Source organism: Molossus molossus, unplaced genomic scaffold, assembly GCF_014108415.1.
Source record: "Molossus molossus isolate mMolMol1 unplaced genomic scaffold, mMolMol1.p scaffold_m16_p_2, whole genome shotgun sequence".
Classification (NCBI taxonomy): Eukaryota; Metazoa; Chordata; class Mammalia; order Chiroptera; family Molossidae; genus Molossus; species Molossus molossus.
In genome coordinates, this window is record NW_023425355.1 from 104,552,354 (window position 1) to 104,565,956 (window position 13,603).

At 42.7% G+C, this 13,603-nt stretch overlaps 1 pseudogene; it reads right to left on the reverse strand.

Annotated features, from left to right (window-relative positions):
- Positions 1–7,210: 7,210 nt before the first annotated feature.
- On the reverse strand, positions 7,211–13,589 carry LOC118635442 (annotated as a pseudogene).
- Positions 13,590–13,603: the final 14 nt, after the last annotated feature.

Genomic DNA, 13,603 nt, shown 5'->3' on the forward strand with positions numbered 1-13,603 from the left:
ACTTTCTAGTTCTACGAATTTGACTACTCGAAGTACATCAGATAAATGTACTCATACAGTACAGCTGACCTTAAACAACACGGAGGTTAACAGAGCTGACCTCACACACAATTGAAAATCTGCCTATAGCCCTGGCTGGTTTGGCTCAGCGGTCAGAGCATCGGCCAGCGGACCAGAGGGTCCCGGGTTCGGTTCCTGCTAAGGGCACGTACCTCGGTTGCAGTTTGTCCCCGGCCCTGGTCGGGGTCGTGTGGGTGGTGACCAGTTGATGTGTTTCTCTCACATCGATATTTCTCTCTCTTCCTCCCTCTCTCCATCCTGCTCTATCTGAAGATAAATGCAAAAATGTCCTGGGTGAGGATAAAATTTAAAAAACACACATAAAACAACCCAAATTTATGATGTTACAGTTCTGTAAGTCAGAAGCCCAGCACAGGCCTCACCCGGCTAAACGCAGGTGTCGGCAGAGCTGCATTCCTTTCCGGAGGCTCCAGGGGAGGATGCCGTTTCCCGCTCATTAAACTGTTGACAGAATTCAATTCCCTGGGTTGTAGGAAATTTCATTGTATGTTTATATCACATTTTGCCTATCCATCATCCACTGGTGGACCACTGAATTGCCTCCACATTATGACTGTTGTGAACAATGCTGCTATGGTGGGAGGGGCACAAATATCTCTTTGAGACCGTGCTTTCACCGAAGATATTTAATGGTGATCCAAGGCATGTTCGTCCAAAGGAAGCTATCTGAGGGGAGCTCCTGAACTCCTCAGTCCCCAGGGCCAGCTCAGAAGAGATGGTCATTCTCTCTCTATGGCCTTTTCCGTTTGTTGCAAAACAACACTCAACTTTGTAACTAAATACAGGGGAGGGCAAAAGAAGGTTTACAGCCTTCAGTAACCACAGTTTTCTTCTTCTTTTTCTTTTTGTTGTTGTTGCTAATCCTCACCCGAAAATATTTTTCCATTGATTTTTAAATAGAGTGGAAAGGAGGATGGGGGAGGGAGGGAGGGGGAGAGAGAGAGAGAGGTGAGAGACACATCGGTTGGCTGCCTGCCACATGACACCAACCATGGTCAGGGATCGAACCTGCAACCCAGGTGTGAGCCCTTGATCCGGAACTGAATCTAAGACCCTAAGGTCACTGGGGCTCGCTCTAACCACTGAGCAACCTGTCAGGGCTTTGTTTCCTTTTCTAAAAAAGTTTGGAGCCCTGGCCGGTTTGGCTCAGCGGTTAGAGCGTCGGCCTGCGGTCCAGAGAGACCCGGGTTCGGTTCCCGCTAAGGGCACGTCCCTCGGTTGCAGTTTGTCCCCGGCCCTGGTCGGTCGTGCGGGTGGCAGCCACTCGATGTGCTCCTTTCACGTCGATGTTTCTCTCTCTCTCTCTGTTCCTCTCTCTCCCTCCCACTCTACCTGAACAAAAAAATGGAAAAATGTCCTCGGGTGAGGATAAAAAAAAAAAAAATTTTGGAATGCTCTGAATGAAGGATAGCATCTTTCTTAATACCTACTAAAATATAGGTATCTTTTAAATCTGCCTACTTGACATAAAATGAAGTGACCAAGATGGCCTTAATGTTCCTCTGACTTTACTAAACTTCAGAGCAGATGCCTTTTTTCCCTCTTGCCTAATTGCCCTGACTAGAACCTCCTGTTTAGTGTTGAATAGAAATGGTGAGAAGGGACAACCTTATCTTGTTCCTGATCCTTAGGGGAAAAGCCTTTAGTCTTTCACCATTATGATGTCAGCTGTGGGATTTTTGTCCTTTATCAGGTAAAAGAAGTTTTCTTCTATTCCTAGTTTGTTGGTGATGTTGATTCATGATTTAAAAAAAAAAAAACATATGAAAGGGTGTCAAATTTTGTCGAAATGCTTTTTATTGAGATGATCATGTGGTTCTTGTCTTTTAGTCTACTGATATGGTCTATTACATTAATGCATTTCAGATGTTAAGCCTGCCTTACATTCTTGGGATAAATCCCACTTGGTCACGGTGTATAATCTTTTTTTTTGTTACTATAAATGTTGGGTATGGTTTGCTGGGATTTTGTAGAGACTTTTTGAGTCTATATTCATAAGAGACATTAGTCTGTAGTTTTTTAGTGATGACTTTGTCTGGTTTTGCTTTTGGCCTCATAGAATTGGAAAACAGAATTGGACAATGTTCTCTTCAATTTTGGGGAAAGTTTGTTAAGGATTGTTATTAAATCTTTATTTATTTTTTTGTTAATCCTCACCCAAGGATATTTTTCCATTGATTTTTAGATAGAATGGAAGAGAGGGAGGGAGAGAAAAACATCAATGTGAGAGAGACACATCTCTCATATCAATTGGTTGCCTCCTGACCAGGCCTGGGATCAAACCTGCAATTCAGATACATGCCCTTGACCAGAAATCGAACCCAGAACTCTTCGGTCCTTGGATCGACACTCTAACCACTTAGCCAAACCAGTCAGGGCAAGGATTGCTATTAATTCTTTAAATGCTTAGTAGAATTCACCAGTGAAGCCATATCATTCTGGGTATCTTCTTGGGAAGCTTTAAAATAAATGATAATTATGAATTAATTTCAGTAGTTTACAGAAACTTCGCTCCAATAGAGCTCTGTTCCTTTTCTCCTCCTTTGTCCTATTATTGTCAGGCAAATTATATTTTTATACATTATAAGTCCATCAACACAGTTTTGTAATCATTGCTTTATGCAGTTGTCTTTTAAATCAGATAAACAGAAGAAAAGAGTTATAAATATGTATTTATACTGTGCTTCATATTTATATATGTAGTTACCTTTACCAGTGTTCATTATTTCTTCATGTGGATTTGAATTATCTCCTAGTGTCTTTTCAATTCAGCTTGAAGGATTCCCTTGAGTATTTCTTTCTTTCCTTCTTTCTTTCTTTTCTTTTTCTTTTTTTGTTAATCTTCACCTGAGGATATTTTTTTCCATATATAAATATTTTATGGATTGAACGTGCCTTTGAACAGGAATTGAACCCGCAACACTTCAGCTCTCAGGCCAATGCTCTAACCATTGAGCACACTGGTCAGGGCCCTGTAGTATTTCTTGTGGGTCAAGGCTGTTAGTGATGTTTTTGTTTAGCTAGGAATGTCTTTAATTCTCCCTCATTAAAATGTTTACTTGTGGTAAAATACACATAACATAAAATTTCTCCTACATTCTTTTTTTAAAAATATGTTTTTATTGATTTTTTTAGAGAGAGGAAGGGAAAGGGAGAGAGAAATAAAAACATCTATGGGCTGCCTCCTGCACACCCCACACTGGGGATCGAGCCTGTAACCTGGGCATGTGCCCTGACCAGGAATCAAACTGGTGACCTCTGTGCATGGGTCAATGCTCAATCCACTGGGCTACACTGGCCAGGCCCTCTTATGTTCTTAAAGGATATTATTGCTACCCTGGCTGGTTTGGCTCAGCGGTTAGAGCGTTGGTCCGCGGACCAGAGAGACCCGGGTTCGGTTCCCACTAAGGGCACATACCTCGGTTGCAGTTTGTCCCCGGTTCAGTTGGAGTCATGTGGGTGGCAGTCACTCGATGTGTCTCTCTCACATCAATGTTTCTCTCTCTCTTGTCTTCTCTCTCTCCCTCCCGCTCTAGCTGAAGATAAAAATGCAAAAAAAGGATATTATTGCTGAATTAGAATTCCTGATTGATATTTTCTTTAAGTATTTTGAATATGCCATCTCTTTGCCTCCTGGCCTCTGTTTTCTTCTGAGAAGTCAGCTGTTATTCTTGTGGTAATACCCTTATACATAATGTGTCATTTTTCTCATGTTGCTTCCAAGATTTACTCTTTGTCTTTAGATGTGTATAGATACGGATCTCCTTTAGTTTATTCTATTTGGCATTTGTTGGTGTTAGATGTGTTGATTAATGTTTTACAACAAATGTGGGAAGGATCTTTATTTTGCCCTCATACATGAGTACTAGGTTGATTGAATACAGAGTTTTAGCTTAAAATTTTCCCCTTACAGCTTTTAAGATATTACATCATTGTGTTGTAGTATCTGTTTTGACTGAGAAAACTCTGATGTTCCTCTATATTTTTAGGTGATATATTTTATGTCTTCTTTAGCCTTGGAATTCTAAATTTCCACCAGATCAATCAATTAATTAAGCAATCAAATATTACATGCATACTTTATGTTGGTCACAGTGATAGGGGATACGGCCATGAACATTACAGATGGTGTCCCTGTTCTTAGAGAGCTTCCATTCTAATGGGAGAAAGAGGCAGACAAGTAACAAATTCATAAATATGGGCTGCAATAAATGCAATGAAAGGAATGAACAGGGTGTAATGTTAGAGAATAATGTCTGTGACCAGGCTGCTATTTACATAAAGTGGTCAAGGGAGCAGTTGATTCTTTTTTTTTTTTAAACAATTTTTTAAATTCAGTTTATTATTTATTTATTTATCTTTTAATCCTCACCCGAGGACATTTTTACATTTATCTTTAGATAGAGCAGGAGGAAGAGAGAAACATCAATATGAGAGAGACACATCGAGTGGTTGCCACCCCAACCGGGGCCAGGGACAAACTGCAACCGAGGTACATGCCCTTAGCGGGAACCGAACCCCGGGCCTCTCTGGTCTGCAGGCCAACGCTCTAACCCCTGAGCCAAGCTGGCCAGGGCTGATTCTTTCTTTCTTTTTTTTTTTCTTTATTGATTTCAGAGAGAGAGGAAGGGAGAGGGAGAGAGAGATGGAAACATCGATGAGAGACAACATTGATTGGCCGCCTCCTGCATGCCCCCCACTGGAGATTTGGCCCACAACCTGGGCATGTGCCCTGACTGGAATTGAACCGGCGACCTCTTGGTGCATGGGTCGACACTCAACCACTGAGCCACACTTGCCGGGCAGGGAGCAGCTGATTCTAAGTGGAGCATTGCCAATACACTAAGGAAGGAAGGATGCATGTTGAATTTTCAACATCAATCTTGCATGGCTCTTAATTTTCCTTTTCCACTATCTATCGCTTGGTCTTTTGGGATCCTCATATTTGAGATGCTTCCTCAAAATTATCTTCCTAATTACTAATTCTGTCTTCCATTATTTCCATTCTATGTTTTCAGCCTATTGCTCTTTTCATAGCAGCCTCTTTTTTTTTAATATTCACCTGAGGATATATATTTTTTTTCTTTATTGATTTTAGAGAGAGAGGAAAGGAGAGGGAGAGAGAGATAGAAACTTCGATGAGAGAGAACATCAATTGGCCGCCTCCTGCATGCCCTCCACTGGGGATTTGGCCCACAACCTGGGCACGTGCCCTGACCAGGAATCGGACCAGCGACCTCTTGGTGCATGGGTCGACGCTCAACCACTGAGCCACCTCGGGCACCCGAGGATTTTTTAAAAAATTTATCTTCAGGTAGAGTGGGGGGGGGGGGGAGAGAGAGAGAGAGAGAGAAACATCGGTGTGAGAGACACATTGACTGGCTAGCCGCCTCCCGCATGACCCCGACCAGGGCTGGGGACCAAACCGCAACCGAGGTACGTGCCCCTTACCAGAATTGAACCTGTGACTCTTCGGTCTGCAGGCTGACACTGTAACTGCTGATCCAAACTGACCAGGGCCATAGCAGCCTCTTTTTAAAAAGATTTTATTTTGCCCTCGCCAGTGCTGCTCAGTGGTTAGAATGTCAGCCCCCACACTGAAGGTCACAGATTTGATTCCCAGTCAAGAGTACACACCTGGCCCTGGCCGGTTTGGCTCAGCGGTTGGAGCATTGGCCTGCGGACCAGAGTCCAGGTTCGGTCCCTGCTAGGGGCATGTAGCAAAATAATAATAATAATAATAAAAAGTGTACTCCCCTGAGTTGCAGGTTTCATCCCCAGCCCTGGTAGGGTGCATACAGGAAGCAACCAATTGATCTGTGTCTCTCACATTGATGTTTCTCTCTCGCCCTCCCTCTCTTCCACTCTCTCTAAAAATCAATGGGAAAAATATCCTTGGGTGAGGATTAACTAAAATAAATGACAAGACTTTATTTAGAGCAGTTTTAGGTTCACGGAAAAATTGAGACAAATGAGAACATGTCACTGCTGTACTTCAGACTCACAGGCCTCACTTCACTTGCTTGAATATGCCAATGCTGCTTCTCACTTTAGATCCTTTTCGTTCACAGTTCCCTTTGTCTGAAATGCTCTTTCCTCTGTTTTTTGTTTTTGTTTTTTATCCTCCCCCGAGGACATTTTTCCATTTTTTGTTCAGATAGAGCGGGAGGGAGAGAGAGGAAGAGAGAGAGAGAGAGAAACATCGACGTGAAGGGACACATTGAGTGGCTGCCACCCGCACGACCAACAAGGGCCGGGGACAAACTGCAACCGAGGTACATGCCCTTAGCGGGAACCGAACCCGGGTCTCTCTGTACCGCAGGCCGACGCTCTAACCGCTGAGCCAAACCGGCCAGGGCTGAAATGCTCTTTCCTTAAACCCATCTCCCCGAGTGACTTCTCCTCAACCTTTAGTTCTCAGCATAGATACTTTTCCTCAGGGGAAATTTTTCCAGACCCCCTCCACCATGAGTGGTAGACTTTCTTACCACTGTGTACTTGACAACTCTGGTATAAAGTTTAACTTGGTTAAGTACTGCCAGACAACTATCCAGAATGGCTGTTCAAACCTAGACCCTCACCCACAGTATGTGAGGGTTTCTATATCCACACATGCCCACCAACATTTGGTGTGCTTTGGTTTTCTAATCATTGTCAATATGGTGGGTGTAAAGTAATATTTCACTGTTTTAAAAAAGTTTGTACTTCTCTAATCATTAGTAAAATCGAGCATGCTTCACAGGGCTGAAAACCTCATTGATTTCTTCTTGTGTAACTTATCTGTTCCTATCCTTTGTCCATTGCTGGGGGGGAGGTCCTGTCTTTTTCTTGCTGATTTCCCAAAGTCCTCTTTCTATTCTGGATGTTTAACCTCTCATCATTTTAGGCATAGCAAATATAGTTTGTTATGTCTGTTAACTTTGTGGATGGGGTCTTTCATTAAACAGAAATCGTATTTATTTTTTTTAATCCTCACCTGAGGATATGCTTATTGATTTTATTTATTTTTACTACTACAATATTTTATAACAATAGGAGGTAACTGGAAATACTACATATTAACACAAACTATATGATACACAACCCCAGGGGGAGGAGTCAGCGGGAGTGTGTGGCAGAGACCACTGGTTTAGACTAAGAGCCTTTCAATGGACTGTTGAATAGATTGAATCTGCTGCTTCAGCTGTGAGTCTTCTTTGATGGCGACAGAACAGGAGACGACAGGTCTGGAGACCCCACAGGGCCGCCCCAGTGCCTGCTTGGAGCGTACAAACACACAGGGCACATTCTTGTCTTCACACAGCAGCGGAGATGCAGGGTGATCTCCAGGGGCTCTGCATCTGCAGCCATCACAGTGAACTCAGAGATGCCTCTCTTGAGGGTTTTGGTGACTGTGGAGAGAAGGACATGAGGCCAATAGGTGATGTGGAGTTTGGGCAGGGAAGTCACAATGAAGCAATTTCCAAGGAAAAGAAATACAGATGCAAGAACACTGGGCAAAACTCCCAGGCATAAGCAAATCTCTGTGCTGCAGTGGCCTTGGGAAGTAATAAGGGATTTAATCATCGACTGGCCATCCTCAATGCCTTCCTCAAACCCTCCATCAAACCCATCAGTTCTGCCAGAACACATCCTGAATCAGATCACTTCTTTCCTCTCCTCTGTACCACCTGTCCAAGTCATCACCATCTCTTGCCTGGTTGACTGGAACAGCTTTCACACAAACCCCTCCAGCACGAAGCAGTGTACTGCAACACGTCTCAAACTCTGTGATCTGTGACAGTTTTACCATCCCAACCTGCCACTAGTAATACTTCTGACAAGCTCACACCACATGCAACTGACAAGGAGGTGCAACACCACTTAGTATCATTCAAATGCTTATTCCTGATCGTTTATCTCTGTGGCCCGACGCTGGCCCACGGACCACACTCTGCATTAATGTTGGAGTACTAGACAAGGACACAGGTTCTAAAGCCACACTGCCCAAATTTAAATTCTGGCTCTCATTCTCATTAGAAGGTAAATGTGACTAGACCAGGGACTCCCGGCAGAGACAGGTGCCTTCAACATCCTCCCTGGAACATGCCGACTGCCTTACCCTCATTGGTTCCTTACCAAAGCTACTTGTAGTTACATAGCTGCTGAACAAGGTCCAATCGTTTTTTGGCGAGGTGGGCGTCTGCAAGAGGGTAGGCCTTCGGATTTACATCAGCCTCTGTCAGAGCTGCGGCTCTGCAGTCTCGCCTCTCCTCAAGAAGCGCCCCCGATGTCAGAGAAGGAGCACTCCATTATTGCTTATTGATTTGAGAGAGAGAGAGAGAGAGAGAGAGAGGAACATTGATACATTGATGTGAGAAAGAACATGGATTGATTGCCTTCCGTATGTGCCCCAACCAACAACCAGGGATCAAACTCACAACCTAGGTATGTGCCCTGAACGGGTATCAAACCCGCAACCTTTCTGTGTACAGGATGACGCTCCAACCAACCAAACCACACTGACTGGGGCAGAAATTGTATATTTTGATGGGTACATTGTCAACAGCATTCTTCCTTGCAGCTTGTGCTTTTGAAATTTTGTTCAAGAAGTCCTTCTGTATCCCTAGGTCATATAGTATTTTTTCTTCTGTTAATTTACATGTTTTCCTTTTACCTTAAGGTCTTTAAGCTGCCTGGAGTTATCATTTGTATATGGAGTGAGGTAAGGCTCCAGCTTATTTTGCTCCAGTTTTCCTAACACCTTAACCTTTCTGGCCTTATAACACATCCTAATATCTGACTGGTAAAGGCCATCTTCTTTACTCCCCTTCTACAGATTTTGTTTAGCTGTTTATATTCCTTTTTATTTTACTTTTTTGTTGTTGTTGTTGTTGTTCAGATAGAGTGGGAGAGGAAGAGAGAGATTGGGAAACATCGACATGAAAGGGACACACTGAGTGGCTGCCACCCGCACAACCCAACCAGGGCCGGGGACAAACTGCAACTGAGGTATGTGCCCTTAGCGGGAACCGAACCCGGGTGTCTCGGGACCGCAGGTTGACGCTCTAACCTCTGAGCCAAACCGGTCAGGCCTTATTTTACTTTTTCCAATTATAGTTGACATTCAATATTATATTAGTTTCAGGTGTAGAGCATAGTGGTTAGACATTTATGTAGCTTATGAAGTGATCCCCTCATAAGTCTAGTATCCACCTGGCACCATGCATAGTTAAGTTATTACAATGTTATTGACTGTATTTCCTATGCTGTACTTTACACCCCTGAGAGTATTTTATAATTGCCCATTTCTATTTCTTAATCCCTTCACCAAGCCTCTCAATCTCCCTACCATCTGATAACCATCAGTTTTCTTTCTGTATCTGTAAGTCTGTTTCTGTTTTGTTCATTTATTTTGTTTTTTAGATTCCACAAGTAAGTGAAATCATATGGCATTTATCTTTCTCTGTCTGACTTATTTCACTTAGCATAATACCCTTTATGTCCATCCATGTTGTCTCAAATGGTAAGATGTCATTCTTTAAAATTTTTTTTATTTATTTATTGATTTCTAGAGAGCGAGGAAGGGAAAGGGAAAGAGACAGAAACATCAATGAGAGAGAACATTGACCGGCTGCCTCCTGCATGCCCTGCACTGGAGACTGGACCCACAACCTGGGCATGTGCCCTGACCGTGAATTGAACCAGTGACCTCTTGGTGCATGGGTCGATGCTCAGGCACTGAACCACACTGGCCGGGCAAGACGTCATTCTTTTTTATGACTGAGTAATATTCCATTGTATATATATGTACCACATCTTCTTTATCCAGTCTTCTTTTGATGGGCATTTAGTTTGCTTCCATTTCTTGGCTATTGTAAAGCTGCAATAAACATAGGGATGCATATGTCTTTTCAAATAAGCGTTTTGGATCTTTTCAGATAAAAACCCAAAAGTGGAATTGCTAGGTCATAAGGTAGTTCTATTTTTAATGTTTTGAGGAATCTCTATACTGTTTTCCATAGTGGCTGCACCAATTTGCAATACCACCAACAGTGCTCAAGGGTTCCCTTACTCCACATTCTCATCAACACTAGTTGTCTGTTGACTTATTTTTTTATCCTTACCCAAGGATATGTTTTATTGATTTGAGAGAGAGAGAGAGAGAGAGAGAGAGAGAGAGAGAGGAGAAACATCGATTGGTTGCATATGCCCCAACCAGGGACGGAAGCCGAAACCCAGGCATGTGTACAGGATAACACTCCAACCAACTGAACCGCACAGGCTAGGGCTGTTTGTTGACTTATTGATGACAGTCATTCTGACAGGTGTGAGGTGATATTTCCCTTCTGCAGAATTGATTTAGCTACTCACAGACCTTTATTCTTTTATATAGATATTTATTTATTGAGATATAATTCACATATTATAAAGTTCACCATTTTAAGGTGTACAATTCAATGGTTTTTAGTATGTTTTCTAAGTTGTGGAACCATCACCACTATTTAATACCAGAACATTTGTATCACCTCAAAGAGAAACCCTGTACCCATTAGCGGTCACTCCTCATTCCATTCCCTTCTCCCCTGAGCCCCTGGCAACCACTAATCAATTTTCTATCTCTATGGATTTGCCTATTCTGGACATCTCACGTAAATGAAATCATGCAGTATGTGACTTTTTGTGTCTGGCTATTTTCACTTAGCATATTTTCAAGTTTCATTCGTATTGCAACAGGTATCAGCACTACATTTATTTTAATGGATGAGTAATATTCCATGGTATGGATATATACCTCATTTTGTCTATCCATTCATCAGTTGATGGACATTTTGATTGTTTCTACTTTATGGCTATTATGAAAAATGCTGCTTTTAACATTTGTGTACAAGTTTTTGTGCAGACTCTTTATATACATTTTTTTTATCCTCACCCGAGGACATTTTTGCATTTATCTTGAGATAGAGTAGGGGGGAGAGAGGGAGAGAAACATCAAGACACATCGAGTGGTTGCCACCCACACGATACCAACCTGGGGCCGGGGACAAACTGCAACCGAGGTACGTGCCCTTAGCGGGAACCAAACCCGGGACTCTCTCGTCTGTGGGCTGACGCTCTAACCGCTGAGCCAAACTGGCCAGAACTCTTTATATATATTTAAAATAATTTTTATTGATTTTCCTTAACATATTCAGATGGGACTTAAATTGATATTATATTGACATTATATATTAATTTGGATATAATTGACATCTTTAAAATATGAAATATTCTCATCCAAGAGCATAAAATGTGTCTTCATTTATTCAGATCAACAAACAGCCCTAGCCGGTGTGGTTCAGTTGGTTGGAGTGTTATCCTGTGCACATGCCTGGGTTTTGGCTTCCATCCCTGGTTGGGGCACATGCAACCAATCGATGTTTCTCCTCTCTCTCTCTCTCTCGCTCTCTCTCTCACTCTCGCTCTCGCTCTCTCAAATGAATAAATGAAGTTTTAACATTTTCTCTATAGAGGTCTTATATATCCCATTTATACCAGTTAGGAAACTGGTATAAATTAGAAATAGCAGTGTAACAATATTACCACAAACCACTCAGCTTAGAACAACATACAACAACACTGTCTTACAGTTTCTGTGGGTCAGGAGTTGGGGTGCTGCTTAACTGGGTTCTCTGCTTAGGGTCTCACAAAGCTGAAATGAAGGTGTTTACTGGGGCTTAGCGTTATCTGAGGTTTGACTAGAGAAAGATCTGCTTCCAAGCTCAGGTTATAGGCAGAATTTAGTTTTTGTAGTTGTAGGACTGATTTCTTTTTTTAAATTGATTTTTAGAGAGAGAGAAGAAAGGGGAGGGAGGGAGAAACAGAGAGAGACAGAGAAGCATCAATTTGTTGTTCTACCCATTCATGTATTCAGTGGTTGATTCTTGTATGTGCCCTGACTGGGGATCAAACCTGCAACCTTGGTATATCAGGACGATGCTCTAACCAACTAACTGAGCTACCTGGCCAGAGCCAAAGGACTGAGGGCTTTCATTTCTTGCTGGCTGTCTCCTGGAGGCCACCCTCAGCTCCTAGAGGGCATCCTCTGTTCCTTACTGCCTGAGGTTCCCCAAAGTGGCCACTTGCTTCATCAAAGCCAGCAAGGGAGTGAAAATCTCTTCCCTTGAAATGACAAGATGGTTGTCTCAAACTCATTTTTAACATAATTACATACAAGTAATCATGTACATCTGGTCACCTTTAGTCACGCATGAACTCAAGAGGAGGGGGTTATACAAGAATGCGAATGCCAGGAGGCAAGGATCATGGGAGCTACCTTAAGTATGTGTTCATTACACCATCCTAGGGTATTTAATCTTCAGGTCCATAAGGAGATGCATATAAGGATTTTCACTGTAAAGTTGTTTGTAATACTGAGGAGATGGAGGCAGTTAGAATCAATGCATTAGATATACTCATAGCAAAATAAATGGATCTTTCTTTTCTTCACGTTTAATGTATGCCATGTTACCATACTTCATTTTAACTCCAAAATGAAAATATCTTCATTTTCATCTGATTATAATAGTAACACATACTCATTGCAACACTTTTTTTCATACAACAGAGAAAAATGTAAAGGAGAAAGTGACAAATCATTAGTTATCTCCACACCCATACATAACCACTAACATTTCCTTTTTTACATTTTCCTCCCTATGGATACACACGTCTTATCAAAGTTTTTTTTCCTTTGATGTGTCATTTTTTAAGTGGCTTGAAATACTTTCTGGAACAATGTATGAGTAAAACCTACCTACCTATGTATCTATGGAAAAACAAGTAAATACAGACAGTAAAATAAAGTCAGAGACAGAAGGAGGGTTATAGATATAAAGGGAAAGAAAGAGTCAGAGGCAAGGAGAGACAGAGAAGAGAGGAAGACAGAGTTATGGGCACAGGACAAAGAACCACGGAGAGCCGTAGAGAGATGAAGATACTAGCAAAAAGATAAGGACGGGATGGAAAGGAGCATTTATTGAGCTCCTACTGAACATCATTGTTATTAAACTTTCAAAGTCACTTTGTGGGGCAGGTACTAATAACCCCCTAATACAAGTGAGGAACTGAGCCTTAGAATGGTGAACTGACCTGTCCATGGTCACATCACCTGAATTGAACCCATGGCCCTGTAAAGGGTCTGGTCCATAGAGGCGATCCGTAACTGTTCATCCAATAAACAAAGTCATATATCTCTTCCTCAAGGACTCATCTGAATCCATTTTTCCTGTCTGCTAAGGCGACAGCAAGGTCCGTTGCCCAGGCAACTGCCCTCCAAGTGTCATGGCAACCGCCGTCACAGTCTCCAGCTCTCCACCATGCCCCTTGGGCATCTCCATGGTGACCAGCAGGATGGAAGGGCTGCGGGGAGCTCGGAGGATGCGCCTGCGTCTGGTAGCGGGAGGGGGTGGGTAGGGGATGGCAGGGGCCCCCGGCGTGCGCAGCCGCAGAGCACCGCACCCTGGCCTGCGAGCCCCGGCGCTGCGCATTTGCCAGCCAGTCC